The 17,055-nt window shown below is 42.4% G+C and overlaps 2 long non-coding RNA genes across 2 annotated transcripts; one reads left to right on the top strand and one right to left on the bottom strand.

The window, feature by feature from the left end:
- Positions 1-290: 290 nt before the first annotated feature.
- Positions 291-8,853, bottom strand: LOC120404639. Its single transcript, XR_005598087.1, has 4 exons — positions 8,730-8,853; positions 8,189-8,262; positions 1,857-1,972; positions 291-885 (listed from the first exon to the last, which is right to left on the bottom strand). It is a non-coding gene; the product is annotated as an uncharacterized LOC120404639 (long non-coding RNA).
- Positions 5,541-15,349, top strand: LOC120404640. Its single transcript, XR_005598088.1, has 5 exons — positions 5,541-5,627; positions 6,455-6,865; positions 13,118-13,353; positions 13,592-13,742; positions 15,127-15,349. It is a non-coding gene; the product is annotated as an uncharacterized LOC120404640 (long non-coding RNA).
- The last annotated feature ends 1,706 nt before the right edge of the window (positions 15,350-17,055 follow it).

Here is a 17,055-nt window from a genome sequence, read left to right as displayed (position 1 = left end):
GTGTTTTATATATTTGCTAGGGTGACCAGATGTCCTGATTTTATAGGGACAGTCCTGACTTTTGGGTCTTTCTTATATAGGCTCGTATTACTCCCCACCCCAGTCCTGGTTTTTCACATTGGCTGTCTGGTCACCCTAATATTTGCTTAGTCCAAGATCAAAATTTTTTGCAATGAGAAATAGTACTGGTCAGAAAACAATTAACAAAAAATGGCTCTGTCTTTTATTCTGTATCAGAATGTTCTTTAACATACAAGACAAAGCACGTAAGATAGCCAAATGATGCACTCCCCACCGCGCAAGATGTCTCTAGCTATTTCAAACCAATTAAAACCCTTCAGGATCTAGATAGATAATAGAATATTGCTGCCCTTTGGCCAATGCAGCTAGCCAGCATTCAAGTTCTTGCCAGGTTGCTTTCTTTGGAGTAGATATCGATTATAAAAGTCAGGTATTTCTTTGGTGCAAAACATGTTTTTTAAAAGTAGCTACACAAAGTCCTGTTTCCCTGAATACAGAAAGAACAAACAGGTGGCAGATTTTGTCCAGAAATCCAAGCCTGGCTTTTCAGCGAGTACTTCTTCCAGAAGAAGTTGCGTCTCTTGGCTTCCTGCAGGGCCACACACTGGTGCTTCACTCACTGTCTGCTTTCTGGCTCCTTTCACCCACAGACACACAGCTGCAGCCAACTGATGCCCCAATCCTGTATTTTCAGTCAGTCTCCAAGGAAACCCAAGGGGCAAAATGGCTTAACTTAGGTGAGGCCGAGCCATGTGTTGGGCAGTGGCTTCTACAATTTCAGTACCACTATACAGAGGCATTTAATTGCTCCTTCATTTCGTTTGAGTGAAGAGTGCTTCAGATACCCATCAACTTTTAACAGGTCTGTGATTGGTGGCCGCCATTAACACCATCCAACATAATCTAAAAGAACATAGAAATATTAATACAGCTACAACTAGGATTTTTAAAGAAAGGCTAATGGTATCTAATGCAGTAATACTTATACAGTGGATTTCATCTGAGGAATTCAAAGTTATTTACAAAAGATAGATATGCACCCCTCCCCTTTTTAAAAAGTAGGATTTGTTGACTTCAATATTATATCTTCATAGTCATCTTTTGGTGTTCCACAATAAACAATTCAACTTCCTCAAAGCCATCAGATGGATTGTACTCCATTTCTAGCTGCTTGTCAGACTATAGCTATTGCCAGTTATTTTGATTCAGAAATACAACTCCTCTCCAAAGATGGGGGCATCTTGGACCCAAACTTAAACATACTACTCGTGAAGTTACAGTACAAGTAGCCCAAAGCTGCAGCACTTCTCCTAAGTACAATTTTCACATCTGCTACTGATTTGTGTAACCTTGGGCAAGTCACTTGATCAGTCTTGGTCTCACTTCACCCAGTTGTAAACCCAGGCTAATACTGCATATTTACTTTGTGGATATTTAAATACCTTGAAAGCCTTGGATGAAAGATGCTACATGAATGTTTTGTATTACAACAGTTATACAGTGTCATGGACTCAATCCCATTATAAAATTATTAAGGAAAAGGAGTACTGTTTGTCACAGAAAAGCCAATTGAAGTAGGTTTAGTGACATTAAAGAAACTGCAATACAGGTAAAGTGGAATGATGTACAATTCAAGTGGAATCCCAAATATCTGTCCAATTTACTTTGTAAAATGCCAACCTCTGCCTAGATTTTAAATCATTAATCTTAGTGGTAAATCAACTTCAAAGTCACCTTCGAAGAGATTTTAGGAGAGAATGACACTTAGTATATATTGTACATGCTCAAGGGTTGCAAGCCAGTTCTCCTCTGCAAGAAAATCAAAATGAAATTACCTGCCATACCACAAATGGCTACTTGACAGATGAGCCCTCATGCCCATTATAACAATGGAACAGTCCCAATCACAAATGTAACTAATCACTCCTATGTTAAAAAGAAGCAACAAAACCTGTGAAAAAAGCAGGAGGTAAATCAAAACAATATTTGAGCAAGTTTATACCCTAAATATCTAGGGTCTATCTTAACTGAAACTTGTGGATTTATAGTACTTTTTCTACTTCAATTGTGTGAAATATCTATTGCAAATACATTTTGACTTAGCACAGACTTCAAAACTTGACTATGTGGAAGTCTTTTTACTTTAAGACTGCACTTATTTTGAAATAATTGGACTGATTACAAATCACCAGAAGAGGTTTTTTGTATGGAGTTTTCCATTTAAAAAAACAAAAAACAAAATACGCATGCACTCTAATGTAAAAAGATTAAAGGGGACAGGGGAGAATTAAATCAAAGCCAGAATATATGAAGAGTGTATGAAAGCACAAAAAAAAAAATCAGTAGAGAATTGGGTTTCCAACTCTGGACTTCAGAATTTGGCCCATCACAGCTGGAGTTCTCATTCTTCCAGGACCCATGCAAAGTATGGAAGGGCAAACCACACCTTAAAGAGAAAGTCTTGTGGGCTCTTTCCCTTCCTATTTGTAATGCCACCGGCCATCTCTCCCTTACCATTCACAAGTGAATAACATCCCTGTTCTAACTACAATAATCATTGCTGTGGAAAAGTAGTATTAGAAAAAAACATTTAGAATCTGATTTCTGAAGTACTAAGTGCCCCCAGTACTCACTGACTTCAATGGCTCTTGTGGATTCTCAATACCTCCAAAAGTCAGACCTGCGGGGTATTTAATGGTCAAAAAAGCAAACAGGATGTTAGGAATCATTAAAAAGGGGATAGAGAATAAGACTGAGACTATACTATTGCCCTTATATAAATCGATGGTACGCCCATATCTCGAATACTGCGTACAGATGTGGTCTCCTCATCTCAAAAAAAAAGATATACTGGCACTAGAAAAGGTCCAGAAAAGGGCAACTAAAATGATTAGGGGTTTGTAACGGGTCCCATATGAGGAGAGATCAAAGAGGCTAAGACTCTTCAGCTTGGAAAAGAAGCGACTAAGGGAGGATATGATAGAGGTATATAAAATCATGAGTGATGTGGAGAAAGTGGATAAGGAAAAGTTATTTACTTATTCCCATAATACAAGAACTAGGGGTCACCAAATGAAATTAATAGGCAGCAGGTTTAAAACAAATACAAGGAAGTTCTTCATGCAGCACACAGTCAACTTGTGGAACTCCTTACCTGAGGAGGTTGTGAAGGCTAGGACTATAACAGTGTTTAAAAGAGAACTGGATAAATTCATGGAGGTTAAGTCCATTAATGGCTATTAGCCAGGATGGGTAAGGAATGGTGTCCCTAGCCTCTGTTTGTCAGAGGATGGAGATGGATGGCAGGAGAGAGATCACTTGATCATTGCCTGTTAGGTCCACTCCCTCTGGGCATTGGCCACTGTTGGTAGACAGAATACTGGGCTGGATGGACCTTTGGTCTGACCCAGTATGGCCGTTCTTATGTTCTTATGTTTAGTCCAATAAATATTTTATACTTTTAAAAAGGATTTATTTCTCTCTCTCTCTCTCCAACACCAGGGAGGAGACCCAACCGCCGTGCTTGGGGCGGCGAAATGTCTAGAGCCGCCCCTGGCTCGGCCGCTGGCGCAATGCTCTGGGCAGCGGGGCTGCGAGCTCCTAGGGCAGCACAGCTGCAGAGCCCGGCCTGACCTGGTGCTCTGTGCTGTGTTGTTGTGGCAGCGGTGGCAGCAATGTGGCCCGGCTCCAGCCGGGCGGCGTGGCTGTAGCACCGCCAACCCCCGGTATTCCAGGCAGCGCGGTAAAGGGACGGGGGCGGGGGGGTTGGATAGAGGGCAGGGGAGTTCGGGGTGGTGGTCAGGGGGCAGGGGTGTGAATAGAGGTTGGGGAGAATAGGGGGTTGAATGGGGCAGGGGTCCCAGGAGGGCAGTCAGGAAGGAGGGGTTGATGGGGCAGCAGGGGGCATTCAGGGACAGGGGGTCCAGGGACAGTCAGGGGACAGAGAGCAGGGGTGTGTGGATGGGGCAGGGGTCCCAGAGGAGCCAGCAGGGAACAGGGCGGGTTGGATGGGGCAGGAAGTGAAGCCATCCCCCAGATGAAATGTTTTGACAGAAATAACAACATCATTTTGTAGCGGCTCAGTGGGGGGGGGGGGGGAAATGGCTCTGGGAGGGGGAAAAACAGGAAACAAAATTGACTAAAATTATTGCTTATCAGTTTTCCAACAAAAGTAAAAAACTGGAAGTCTGAGGAAAGCAGACACTTTCCATGACCTTTTTTGTTTAGTCATAAACCCAATTCGTCCATCAGAAAAAGTTTAGACAGAAAATGTTTGGGCAGCCCTCCCAGATGCTCCTTCCTCTGAGACCAGCCAATGATGCAGGAACTCCAAGCCACTCTGAACCTCTGCCCTGTGTTCGCCAGCAAAGTCACCCCAATTAGAGCTACCGTTGGGTGAGTGTGGTAGAAAGAGAAGGGTTCCCTGCACCATCTGCCTCCCCTTTAGCACACCTGAACAGATCCAGTCAGAACTTGGCACAATTAAAATATCTAGTAAATACAAACAGACAAATGTGGATTTTAATCCCTTTTCACAGCTCTACAAGAAATGTTTTAGAAACAGGCCTGGGAGACTTCGAGTAATGTGCTATAATATAGATCCCCAGAATCACCTCACTCTTGTATTTACAATAATAATAATCCCCTATTAAGAGTCTGGAGTAGAGCTAGGAACTCCCCAGAAATATATTAATAGTAAGAATTTAGTTCAACTGATCTTAACAGAAATTTCATGGGCCAGCTGGAGATGGAGAATTCCAGTTCTGCCTGAGACCACAAGAACTCCACACACTATAACTGCCTATCATCAGAACTCATCTGGTAATCATAATGAGGTATACTTATACACATTAACTCTTTCATGAGTGTCACACATATAATTACTCTGCTATTGGCTCCTTAGAAAAAAGTGACCTATCTGCTTTTGACCCAAACTACATAGCGTGCCATTGTTGCAAAATGCTTACATAATATTATCAGCCTAGTTACTGAAGTAAAGGTCATTTCTGTTTAACAGTGATAAAACCAAAACTGGCTTTTTAAGCACAAATAAAGGGAAATAAAGAAACAAATAGACCAATCTTATTCTTAAAGTCAGTCAGGGAAACAAAAAGGCATTTATAAACAGCATGATTTATAGGTTACATTTCCCTGCTTTTCTCCAAGGGAACTTGTATGCAAAATAAAATAGTCACAACCAGATTTACTGTCAGACCATCTTATTTAAATGTTAAATTGTGATCCAACCTGGCATGTGATGGGAAAAAAAAAACAGTGTCTAGTTTCCTATCTGTTATCCACACACACACACTGAAGACTCAAAGCTATAATCAATGTGTTTTATTGTTTGTCTCTTTCACTGAAATTTGAGGGGCTTCATGTTCTTTATGTAACCCTGAGGAACTCACTTGTGTTTCTAATTAATCCCTTCCACCACCACCACCCCCATTACAGCCCTTCAAGTCCTGAGTCACACATTTCCAATTGAAGAGGACTAGCTGGAACTCATTATTAGTCAACTCACAGACAGATTGTCATGAGGTACCTCCCGCTGCAAGATCTGAGCAAAATGCTGTTTCAGTTTAACCAGCCTCACTCAGCCTAAGGTAAAAACTCAAAACTGGAAATCAAATATGGATCTCATGAACACCAAGGCACAAGCTGGAGAGATTGGGCACTCAGGCTCCCATTGCTCAAAAGCAGCACCTTTGGCTCAGAAGTTTGTGGTATTCAGTTCTAGGAAGTCCAGTTCTCCTTAGCCAGAAGAATTATGGTTGTAACATGGGACACTGAAGATGCAGGGATTTAAGGGGATTTTTTTTCAAAAATGCAAAGCAGTTGAGCACCCATCTCACACTGAAAGGGCCTGGCCTGTGAGACAAAGTGGGAATTTTCTATAATATTTTTATGACTCCTATGTGTGCCTCAGTTTCCCTCTGTACTTTGCATTGCTACCCAGTGGGGGCAAAAGGGTAACACTGCTCCTGGAACAGTACAGGAGAGATGAGGTGTATGTGTCACCTTGCTGTCTGGATAGAATGAATAAGTCCTAAAGAACCCAATTGAAACTGTCCCTACTCAACAGAGGATTCAGAAAGACAATGAGACCTCCCAACGGCTGAGCAAGCAATGCTTAACCATGGGAAACCCCACCAAGGGGAACATGTGAACTCAGCTGGAGAACAGAGGGGGAAGGGTGTCAGGGGGTGGGAATATGGGCTGCCCTTTGGATGAGTTAAGCATCTCTCACCTGGGCCTAAGGACAAAGGAAGTGAGACATGAAGATATGGAGTCCATAATAGCTTGGGGCTGGCTGACTACACTAGTTTGACCAAAACAGACTATGTCTTAACCTTTGTATCTCTTTGCTAATTTCAGCATTTTTAGATTCTCTGTGCCAAGTGACTAATAAATTGTTACCTTATTTTGAAAGTGGTACCTACTGTCACTGCATACTCACTGAGAGCATTGCCCAGAAGAGATACAGAACAAGCCTCCCAGAAGAGTCTGATTCAACTAGATTCACAGCAGGGAGCGAGATAGTGATCACAGGTGCCTAAAGGCCCAGTCTTGGAGTGACAGTCCTGCCCCTGTGGAATTGAGTGCATCTTTGGGGCCCAGCCCACTAACGAGGTGGTTCTCAAGGAAATTATTAAAGGCTGGGGCATAGACCAGAGTGACCCTGGGGATCTGTGACATTCTGCATCACCGAAGCCCCAAGTCACTGGAAGTTTCACCAGGGACCTCAATGAGAGAAAAATCTGATTCTTAGAATGGGGAAAATGAGAGTCAGGTGTAATCCTCAGGGCTCCATCAGGAATATGCCTGGCAAGGAAAATTAAAGGTAAGGGAAGTATTTACTGTTTTATAAATAAGAACTATTTCTCAATTATTTGGTGACATTTATAAGCCATTTTAGCACATAAAGTCAAGTATCTGAGGAAAAAAGTGCCCTCACTAAATTCAGATTAGATTCTGAATACCTATATTGTCTAAAACCAGTGGTTCTCAACCTATTTACCATTGTGGGCCACGTATGCAGCTCACAATGTGTTATGTGGGCAGCATCCAATACTATCTCTATGGCTCTGAGTATGTCACATGGGCCGCAGCTCTGTGCTGATGGGGCAACAAGTGGCCCACAGGCAGAGGCCTTAAAATGCTGTGCATTACGGAGCTGTTTGTGTTTCATTCCAGAAGTGGCTGCATTTCAATGTTAGATAAAGTGAACCCTCTGTTTACTTTGTAAACTCTATGGGGATACTCCTTCAGAATGATAGGCCCTAAATAAATATAAGATCCTGACCATCATTACTTTACTAAAATATGATAAATTCATACTGCATGGATGGATGTTCTCTAGATTGTAAGTATCAGAGGGGGAGCCGTGTTAGTCTGGATCTGTAAAAGCAGCAAAGAATCCTGTGGCACCTTATAGACTAACAGACGTTTTGCAGCATGAGCTTTCGTGGGTGAATACCCACTTCGTCGGATGCTTCTAGATTGTAAGTTACTTGGGAATGGTCTAGATTTCTGGTCCTCTGCCATAAAGAGTTTCAGGTCAGTGTTTAATAAAATAGCATTTTCATGGTAGATCCCATTTTGCATATGGAAGAGATGCTGACCATATTAAAAACAAAGCTCATGTTGATTTCTATATAGAGTAGTCATTTGAATCATTGTGTAAAGAAAGTCCTGAAGAGACCCCATAAAGCATAATATTAATAGGCCAGCAGTTTCATATTCCCCTCATGTTCTTGAGATGGGTCACATAGGACCAGGTTTTCAAAAGAGCTTAGCATGTGGTCCATGTAAGTCTAGGTCCTGTTGAAAATCCAGCTATAAGCATCACCACCTGGATGGTGGTCACTTTTGAAAATATAGCCTCGGTTGTAGGTGCTGAGTGCTCAGAAAGCTGGACCTGTGATCTTTTGAAAAATCTAGCCTGATGAATACATATATTTTGCCTGTTACCTAAGGCTTGTGTTGCACTATTTTAGAAAATGAAAGGGGGTTAATTATTAATATTGTATTCTATTTCTGTATTTTTCTGAAGTTTTTCTTTCTAAAATTTAGATTTATAAAATAATAAGAGGCAGCTATGTGAAGATTCTAGGTGCCTCTGACAAATGCAACAATGAAAGAAAAAAAACTAGTAGCAACTTACCTGGTCCAGCTTCAGGACCATCTACTGCCTCCATTTTCCAAGCCTCCTATTAAGTCACAAGAGTCTGGTTAACTCTGGAAGAAGCAAAGTCCAAAGGAAAACATCAAATCAATGCCTGAGCCTAGGCTCAGGCCAAGCCTGGCCCTTCTTCCAAGGTTCTGTTCTGTTCCCCCTTCAGCTGACTTCAGATTCTGGGACACTCCTTTCCAGGGGCGGCTCTAGCCATTTTGCCGCCTCAAGCATGAGGGGCGCTCTGCCGGTCGCCAGTCCCGCAGCTCCAGTGGACCTCCCGCAGGCATCCCCTGCGGATGCTCCACCGAAGCCGCCTGCCGCCCTCCCGGCAACCGGCAGAGCGCCCCCCGTGGCATGCCGCCCCAAGCACGCGCTTGGCATGCTGGGGCCTGGAGCCGCCCCTGCTCCTTTCTTCCCCTTGTTGACAGAAGTAACTGCACCCCTTCACAAGGGAGCAACATAGGGAGAACTACACTCAGCCCTTACTGTGGTCACTAACCAAACAAGCCTAATCAACTAGGTTATATACCCTGTAACCCAAATTTCACTGTCTTCATTTCCTAGTGCTCAGCAAGCCTCCTCACTGGCCCTTTCCTGGCTAGTCTCCTCCTTTGTCAGAGAACACTCACTCCCAAGTCTGACAAAACTGGTTCTGATTCACATGCTACCCCAATCACATGACCCTTTTATTTATTCCTTCCACCCAGAGAGGCAGGCTAAGCTTGGCACAGGTGAGGCTCAACCTGAACCAATTTAAAGGGCCAGCTCATCCTTTGACAAACCCTATTACTCATTACTTATGAGCCAGACTGCAAAAATAAGCCAACATTTCCCACTTCCCCGATATTATCCTTAACAATACTTGCTTCTTCAGCAGCCCTCCCCAAAATATAGGCCTTGCAGTGTGCTCTGAATAATCAACAGATTTGGGGCAAGGCAGGGGGGGTGGTTTGGACCAAGTCGAGGAAGAAACACATTCCATAGCAAGGGGGACTTCACAAAACATGTCCTGCCAGTGACCCCCTCTCCTTTATAGTAAGGGATATCCAGCTCAAGCACCTCTGCAGAACACAACTGTGGCTCTATTTACAGGGGAGAGAGGCAGTCTTGCCGGTAGGTAGGTGCTCAGTCACCCAGAACACAGGTGAGAAAAATCAGACTTTCCATCCTGTGGTGAATTGATATTTTGACATCTGTTTTCTTCCTAATCAGGAGGGGGAAAAAATCAAAATATCTAAATATTTTATAGAAGGAAAAGGTCTGAACAATTTTGCATCATTAAACTGCATCTGACTAGGTACCATGGGGTCTCATCAGAGTTGCAGTTTAGATACTTCATGTCCTCATTCTTCCCTATGGATCAGGTTCCTTAGCTGGACTACATCTCCCCTCATCCATTGCAGACATGTGACTCCTATGATTCTCACACAGCTCAGAGACTCTGGTGCATCATTGGCGATTTAGTCTGCCCAAAAAAGCCCTGCCTGTAGGCAAGAATGGAGACATGAAGCACCCAAACAACAACTCCTTCCATGAGGCCCTACTGCACTTTAGGAAGAACAATTTAATATTGCACTGCTGCAAAATGAAATGTTTCAGTTCATCTTGAACCTACCTGAAACAACATATTTCATTTCAATTTTCTTGGCAGGAAAAAAATAAAAAAAGATTGCACACAGAAAAATCAAAATTTCCATTGGAAAATTTTGAGTTTGTAGAAAACTGTTTTCCATCAAAAAAATAATTTTGGACAGAAAATTCTAAACCAGCTGTACCTTACATTCTACTCAAACTCTCAAGCAGTCAGTGCAGATCATGGAGCACTGGTCAAATATGTTTGTGACCCTCCAGATACCAAGTGGGCTGCTGCACTCTGTCCTAGCTTTAGCTCCCTAATTAAATTAAGGAGAAGCCCCCCACTGCCAGTAAAGAGCATTACCTAGTCTAGTTTAGTCTTCAGACAAAAGGCATAAGACAAGGTGGTGACCTGCTTATCAGAAATAAAAGGCTGCAGTCTCCAAACCTGATGCAAATAATAAAGACTGAATCAGCAAAACATTTAAGCAAGTGCTTGAGTTCATTCCTTAACCACTTTGCTGAATAGGGTTCATAATAGGGTTTTAAGTGGTTTGCTGAATCAGGTTCATAAGGTAGTCTTCACTACTTTTGCAGGATGTTCATTCAGCAATAATTGAGAATCTAACTAGACTAAGTGCTGGGTTATGAACATGAGAGAATGCATGGAGACACTTCCCTTTGATGGAAAGATAAGTTGTGCCATATCTTCCAGTTGCATTTTCCAACCCACCACTGCCTCTCTCATCTCTGGATATACCTCAGCTAGTTTGTTCTCATCCATGCCCTAGACTCTGCCAGAACAGACACTTAGCTACTCTGCCTGGGTCAGAAAGAGATAAATTTAACAGCATACTGAAGACTCCACACCCGTGTTTCCTCAACAGTGCTGTTAACTACTGTCAGCTTTATTTCTTTGTATATTTTTTTACAGTGACAGCATGTTAAAACTGTTGGAATTTTTAGATCTTGTGCTACATGAGAGGTTAGTGGTATGATTTCTCGACAGCTACTAGAGAATCAGGGTTTCAGCCATCAGCTGTAGTGACAATTGGGCCTACAAATGTACCCTAATTGTGAGCTCAACTGTGGGAAAGTAGATTAAAGTTTATAAAAGTCACAATAAGCTACAGCAATAAAATGTTGATGGAAAAAGGTGCAAAAGGGAGAAACAATACAAAAAGACTTAGTGACTTGACTCAAGGACTGTGCTAAAATCATGCCTGGTAAGCAAGAGAAGCGTTGTATCAGAAATTATTGGACCAAAATTGGTACATCGGAAATTAGGCCTAGTTGGCAGAAAAAAAGAGGGGGAGGGGCTAGTCAATCTACCACTCCCCTTTTGGGGTCCTTAAAACAGACATTTGGGGGTGGAGGGGAACTCTGACTGCTAGCTGACTGAAAGACGAGAAGGGGAAGGAGTGAGTTTCACTGTCATGGCTGCCACCCCTTCTGTCTAAGACCCTGGAATCCACTTTGCCACCACTGAGCCTTTATTGTCCTAATACTGAGAGATGTCCTGACCAAAGTGGGCCAAAGCTAAGGACCCAGATGGCATAACCTCAACTGGCTCATCATAAATCCTGAACACCACTGGGAATGTGAGATATTGTCACCTTCCCTACACACCACTTTTCCTTGCCCACCTTGTTTTTCCCCCTCTTTCCTATTCCTCTCCTTTTACCTTCTGTTTAATAAGAGTCTGGCTGGCCAAGACTGCATATTTTGCAACACTACTATAAGCATGTGACCAGAAAGGCAACTAAAAGCAGTGCCCTAAACAGCCCAAGACTGGTACAAGTTTTTCAGGTCTATAATGTGGCCTCATGGCTGGAGAAATACAGGTGTGGTCCCCAGGCTCAGGTAAGTGTCAACACCAGAGGCAGAAGCTGCATTTTCACTTTTTTCTCTCTGCTCCTGTGCATGTTTGTCTTGTATTCCAGGAAACAGGATTGGACTTTAAACACCACACTAGCCCATCCTGACTAACTGACTCTTTCCCCCAAAAAAGGACAGTTCTTACCATCTAAAAGACTGTCAAAGCAGGTGTTTTCCTTATTAAAACTCTACAGGTAAAGGGAAAGAACAAGGCTGAGGGTTAAAGTGAAAACCGTATTTAATACTTTACATTTCACATGCTTTAATAGTTTTTCCCCTTTTTCTGTATCTTTAATAAAAGGTTTAAAAGATTGTTAGTGATGTGTTTGCCATGGTACTAAGCAGGCTGAGGTGTCTCTATACCAAAGCCCCAGCCTGGTTTAAAATTGTTTAATAATGGACAGTTCAGGATTGTGTTAATACCTTTGACTCTTTGGGCCCATATACTCCATCTACATTAATACAACAGAGCAAATACCAGGCAGGGGTGGGGTTGGAAGAAGGAAAGTGTCCAGAAGGGCATCCTTGGAGAAATGGATAAGTGAGCACTAATTCAAAGAACTCAAGGTAGGTGAAGGAGGAACTACAAAGTGAGAAACAGCTGAAGAACTTGAGTCTGACATCATCTGAAATCCTGACAGTTTCTGAATCACTTCATTAATGATCAGCCTAAACAGTGTCCTGACGAAGCAATCAACAAAACAAGCACAGTTTTACCAAATGTATCACAGTCTTAAGGCCCACTACTTAATGACCTTTGTAACATCTTTAAGTCAGGGTTTCTCAGCCTGTGGCTTAGAACCCAAAATTGGGTCACCAGAATGCTTCAAAGGGTCACATGGCAGCTCCTGTCCCATGAGGTTGGCTGGGGCTCACCTCCCTGCTCCAGGAACTGCAACCTCTGGGGTTGCAGCACCATTCAGGTTTGTCCTAGTCATCATGATAATGGGAGTCCAGGTAGGCCCATGAGCCAGGCCACAACTCCACTCACAAATTTGGTCCAGTCACGGGGGCAAGGCCAAACCTGAACAGCACTGCAATCCCAGAAGTTGCAATGCTCAGAGCAGAGAGCAGATCTCAGCCAGTCCCACAGCACAAGAACTGCCACTGTGGGGTGAGTGCCAGGCAGGACCAAACCCCCCAAACCTGACTGAAACCACACCAGGGCCTCCACTCCCAGACTATTTATGGCCTGTCACAATGCAGTAAACATTTATAAATGGGTCTTGAGCCCAAAGGTTGAGAACCACTGCTTTAAGTGTATATTCACTAGATGCTGATTGAATGTGTGTGCACTAGGACATGACCAGGACAGTTTATTTTAACAAACACAGAAGTCAAAATATTTTTAAATATCAATGAGCACTAAAATGACTATACCATTCAGCTTTTTGTTTAGTTTCCCTTTGAAAAAGTTCTTATGCAAGTCCCAGTCCAAGATTAAGTGAGTCATTTTTCTTCAAGTACTGGTCCCTTCAGGTATTCACTGTGGATGCGCATGTGCTCGGCGCACCCTGGACCAGAAATTCTTCAGTAGCAGCATCCATTGGTCTACGCCTGCATCCTGCGACTGCTTATGCTCCCAGACAAAGGCATAAGGGGCAGCACTGTCCAACCACCTCTCTTTTTATTGCTCACTGTCTGGGATGGAACCCTCCTGTGTCCATTTCTGCTCTTCAGCATTCGGCTTCCTCAAACCTGTAAGTATTTTAAATAGTTAAAGTTTGGATAGTTGGGGAATGGGGGAATTCTCCCCTCCCTCCAGATCCTCCACTGTTTCAGGCATCTATGATGCCCAAAGTTCCAGGCTTCTAGCTTTGGCTGGCCTGCCCCTGGGTTTTCCCAGTAAGCAGCCCACTTAAGAATTGCCTGTATTGCCTTGGGGAAGCATACATGCCTTTGACGTGCAGCATCTGCCGTGTTCCTCCACCCCCACAGACCCCAAGCAATCTTATGAATTCAGGATCTGGAGACACCTTGTGGAGCTCAACATGAGGCCCTGTTTGAACCCTGCACCCTCCTGCTCCCCATCTGGAGCCTCCAGGAAGCACCCCTCCAGCATCTGGTCCTGACAGATCAGAGCCCTCAAGTAAGCATTAGGACTCCATGAAGCAGAAGCACAAGGAAAACAAGGGCAAAACACCCCACAAGAAAGGGGCAAATCTTATAAATTCTCTATAAAGAGGTCTTCTTCAGTCTTTCTTCCAGCACAGCCTGAGACTCCACTTTCCAGGACAGATGTACTGATGGTAGTGGGATCTCTCAGTGCCCCAAAACTATGCACTGAATGGGAGTAACAACTCCCGCACCACATAGGGGCAGAAAGGATCATTGTTCTTTTGCTTCAGTGGTACCAGCCCTGTGCATATCCTCTGCCTCCAAGATGGCATCGATGGTCCAAGAGACCAGGCAGTTCACCTCAGGCGGGACCTCAATATGCTCTCCTGGAAGGCCTGGCTATCTGGAATCCCCCAGTTTGTCAGAATTGATCCTGCTGTGGGAAGTCCTGATGCAATCAACCTAGCATTCCCCAGTACTAAGCCCCAGCTGTGAATTGGAGGCTCAGGATCAGTCCTTGGTTACTCACCTGCTCCTGTTGGGTCAGAATCAGATTCCCTAGCACCTTCGGCCTGACTATTGGAGCATGAGTATTTATTAGTAACAGTAAATGCCTTTTCTGAATGGGTAAAGGCAATTCCCACCAAAAATCATACTGCAGAAACCACTGCCAAAAAGTTGTAAAAAGTAGTGTTTAGTAAATACGATCTCCAAAAGTAATTAATGGGCCACATTTTGTTAAAAAAAAAGTACACCTCTACCCCGATATAATGCGGTCCTCTGGAGCCAAAAATCCCTACTGCGTTATAGGTGAAACCCCGTTATATTGGGGTAGCAGTGGCAGGGCTCCAGCAGTGATTTAAAGAGCCCAGGGCTCCGGCCACGGGGAGCCCCGGGCCCTTTAAATCGCCACCCGAGCCCTGCTGCCGGACCCCTGTGGTAGCGGTGGCAGGGCTCCAACGGTGATTTAAAGGGCCCAGGGCTCCCCACAGCGGCCAGAGCTCCGAGCCCTTTAAAGCGCCGCCGGAGCCCCAGGGTAGCCAGGCCTATAAAATTGTGGAGCCCTTTATTGTACCCAAAAAAAACAAAGGCATCAGTTACCCAATGGGTAAGAAAGTTACCAATAAAATAAAATTGAAACTAACGCCATTAAAAAAGCAAGAGACTGTGTAAATTCTCATGTGGCTCAGAACAGTACTTTATTTTTTATTTTTTTAATATAATTTAATGTATTTCAAATTAATATAAAAAAGTCATGTCCTGAAGTCTAAATGGGTTAAACCATTTTCCATCATAAATAAAATTTCACCTACTGTAGTGCAAATTAACAAGGGGGAAAAGGAAAAGTGGGTCCACACATCACAATTAAAGTTATGGCCTAAAAAGTAAATAATGTTCCTTTCTTTTTCTTTTAGTTTATCTTACAGAGAAGAAAAATGCCCAATTGCATTGAAGATTATCCTGTATGGACCTTGAATTTAAAGTGTAAATAAGGTACTACAATTTTTGTAATTCGCTTATTGCTTATATTTGCTTTGAATTTTGTGCTTAGTAAAAAATTGTGTTGTGTGCATTTTAAAAATAAAATAATAATAATAAATAATTAATAATACTGAGTTCGAGCAAAATTAAAAAGGTTAGTGTAAGTATTTAAAATAATATGTCTGGAAGCATTGGACATTCCTATGGAATAATGGCCATATCTTCAATATTAAGGATCCTCATAATTCAAAAAGGATAAAAATATGGGTTTTGGCTTTTTTGTTTTTTAAAAATTTGGAAAAATTTAGGGTCACATAAATATACATATGGAAGCACCTCTAAAATAAAGATATAAATCAAAAAAATCATACATTCAACTATTCATGGAACAAAATTTAAAAAAAGAACCAAACAAAACCAAATGTAAAATCCTTTTAAGGTAAAATTTAAAATATGATGGAAATGGCAAAAATGTAACAAATATGTAAAGCCAAAAAATTTCAAAAGCAAGAAAGGTATTTGTACATACTAAGGAAAAAAGGTATAAAAATATGGTGTGATGGCAAATCCTTCCATAATAATAAAATTAAGTTGCTTTAAAAAAATTAATGGGAAAATATTTGTGGGAATATGGTAATTTATGTTTATTAATCAAATACCAGTAAACAAAATTGCACCAAAAATCATGGCAAACAAGCACCCATATAAAAAAGTAATCAAAGCCCCAACTAGTGTAAATCAAACAAACAATCTGGTTAAAAGAAGCACAAGTAAACCTAAGTGCAGAACATCTGGAGTGTATGCCATACGCTTTGCCTCTATTACAAGCGTGGCAACAACAATGGGAAAACAGGACTATACAAAATAAAAAAGGTATGGGAAAATATATCGTAGGTAGTATTAGTGCTGAAGCTGAAGTTTTAAGCTTATTTAATGTTAAAATGTTACCAGAAAAATGTCATCTATGGTTAAAATTTTGGAGGCTATACAGATATGTAACAAAATTTTGATGCATTATCAAAACAAAATAAAAAGTGTAAAACTCCAGTTAAAACAAGCCCAAGACTTAAAAACGTCTCTAAATGTAAATCTATTTGGTGTGTCTAAAAATTAATAAAACTGTACTATCAATACGATCTGTACAGATGCAAACTTATAAAATACAATCCGGCAGCATGGTTTTTGGATGGACTATGAGCACAGAGAGTATGCTTTCAGGGATTTCAATCCATCCTGAAAAACAACTGAAACATGGAAATGCTATTCAGCTAAATGGAAACAATTCTCACTTTGGTGCCAGCAGCACTACTTGGGGGATTCCTGAGCATCATACTAGAATCTCTTCTCTCACTGGACATGTCAGGCTTGTCTGTCAGCTCCTGTGGGTACATTTGGTAGCTATCAATGCTTTCCTCCCCATGGTGTAGGGCTGCTCAGTCTTCCCTCACCCGACCATTAGACATTTCCTGAAGGGCATCATAAGGACATTGCCTCCAGTTTCAAAACCAGTCCTACCTGGGATCTGAACCTTGTTGTCTCTGCTCTCGTGAGACCACTGTTGAACCCTTGGCATTCTGTTCCCTCCTGCACCTTTCTTTGAAAGTCACCCTCTTGATGGCAATTTCCTCTGCTACAAGGGTTGGAGAGCTTAGGGCCCTTATAGCAGCCCTGCTTTCCACGTTTTTTCACACAGACAAGGTTTCGTTGTGACTACATCCAAAGTTCATCCTTAAAGTGTCTCCTGAGTTTCACCTTAACCAAACCACACACCTTCTGCTGTTTTACCCTAAGCCTCACCATCAGATGTGTGCAGGGATCTAGCCTTCTGCCTGCATAGAACTGCACCACTTGGCACTGAAGCC

Source organism: Mauremys reevesii, linkage group 4, assembly GCF_016161935.1.
Source record: "Mauremys reevesii isolate NIE-2019 linkage group 4, ASM1616193v1, whole genome shotgun sequence".
NCBI lineage: Eukaryota > Metazoa > Chordata > Testudines > Geoemydidae > Mauremys > Mauremys reevesii.
Note: the sequence above shows the minus strand (reverse complement) of the source record. Positions and strands in the feature narration are given on the sequence as shown.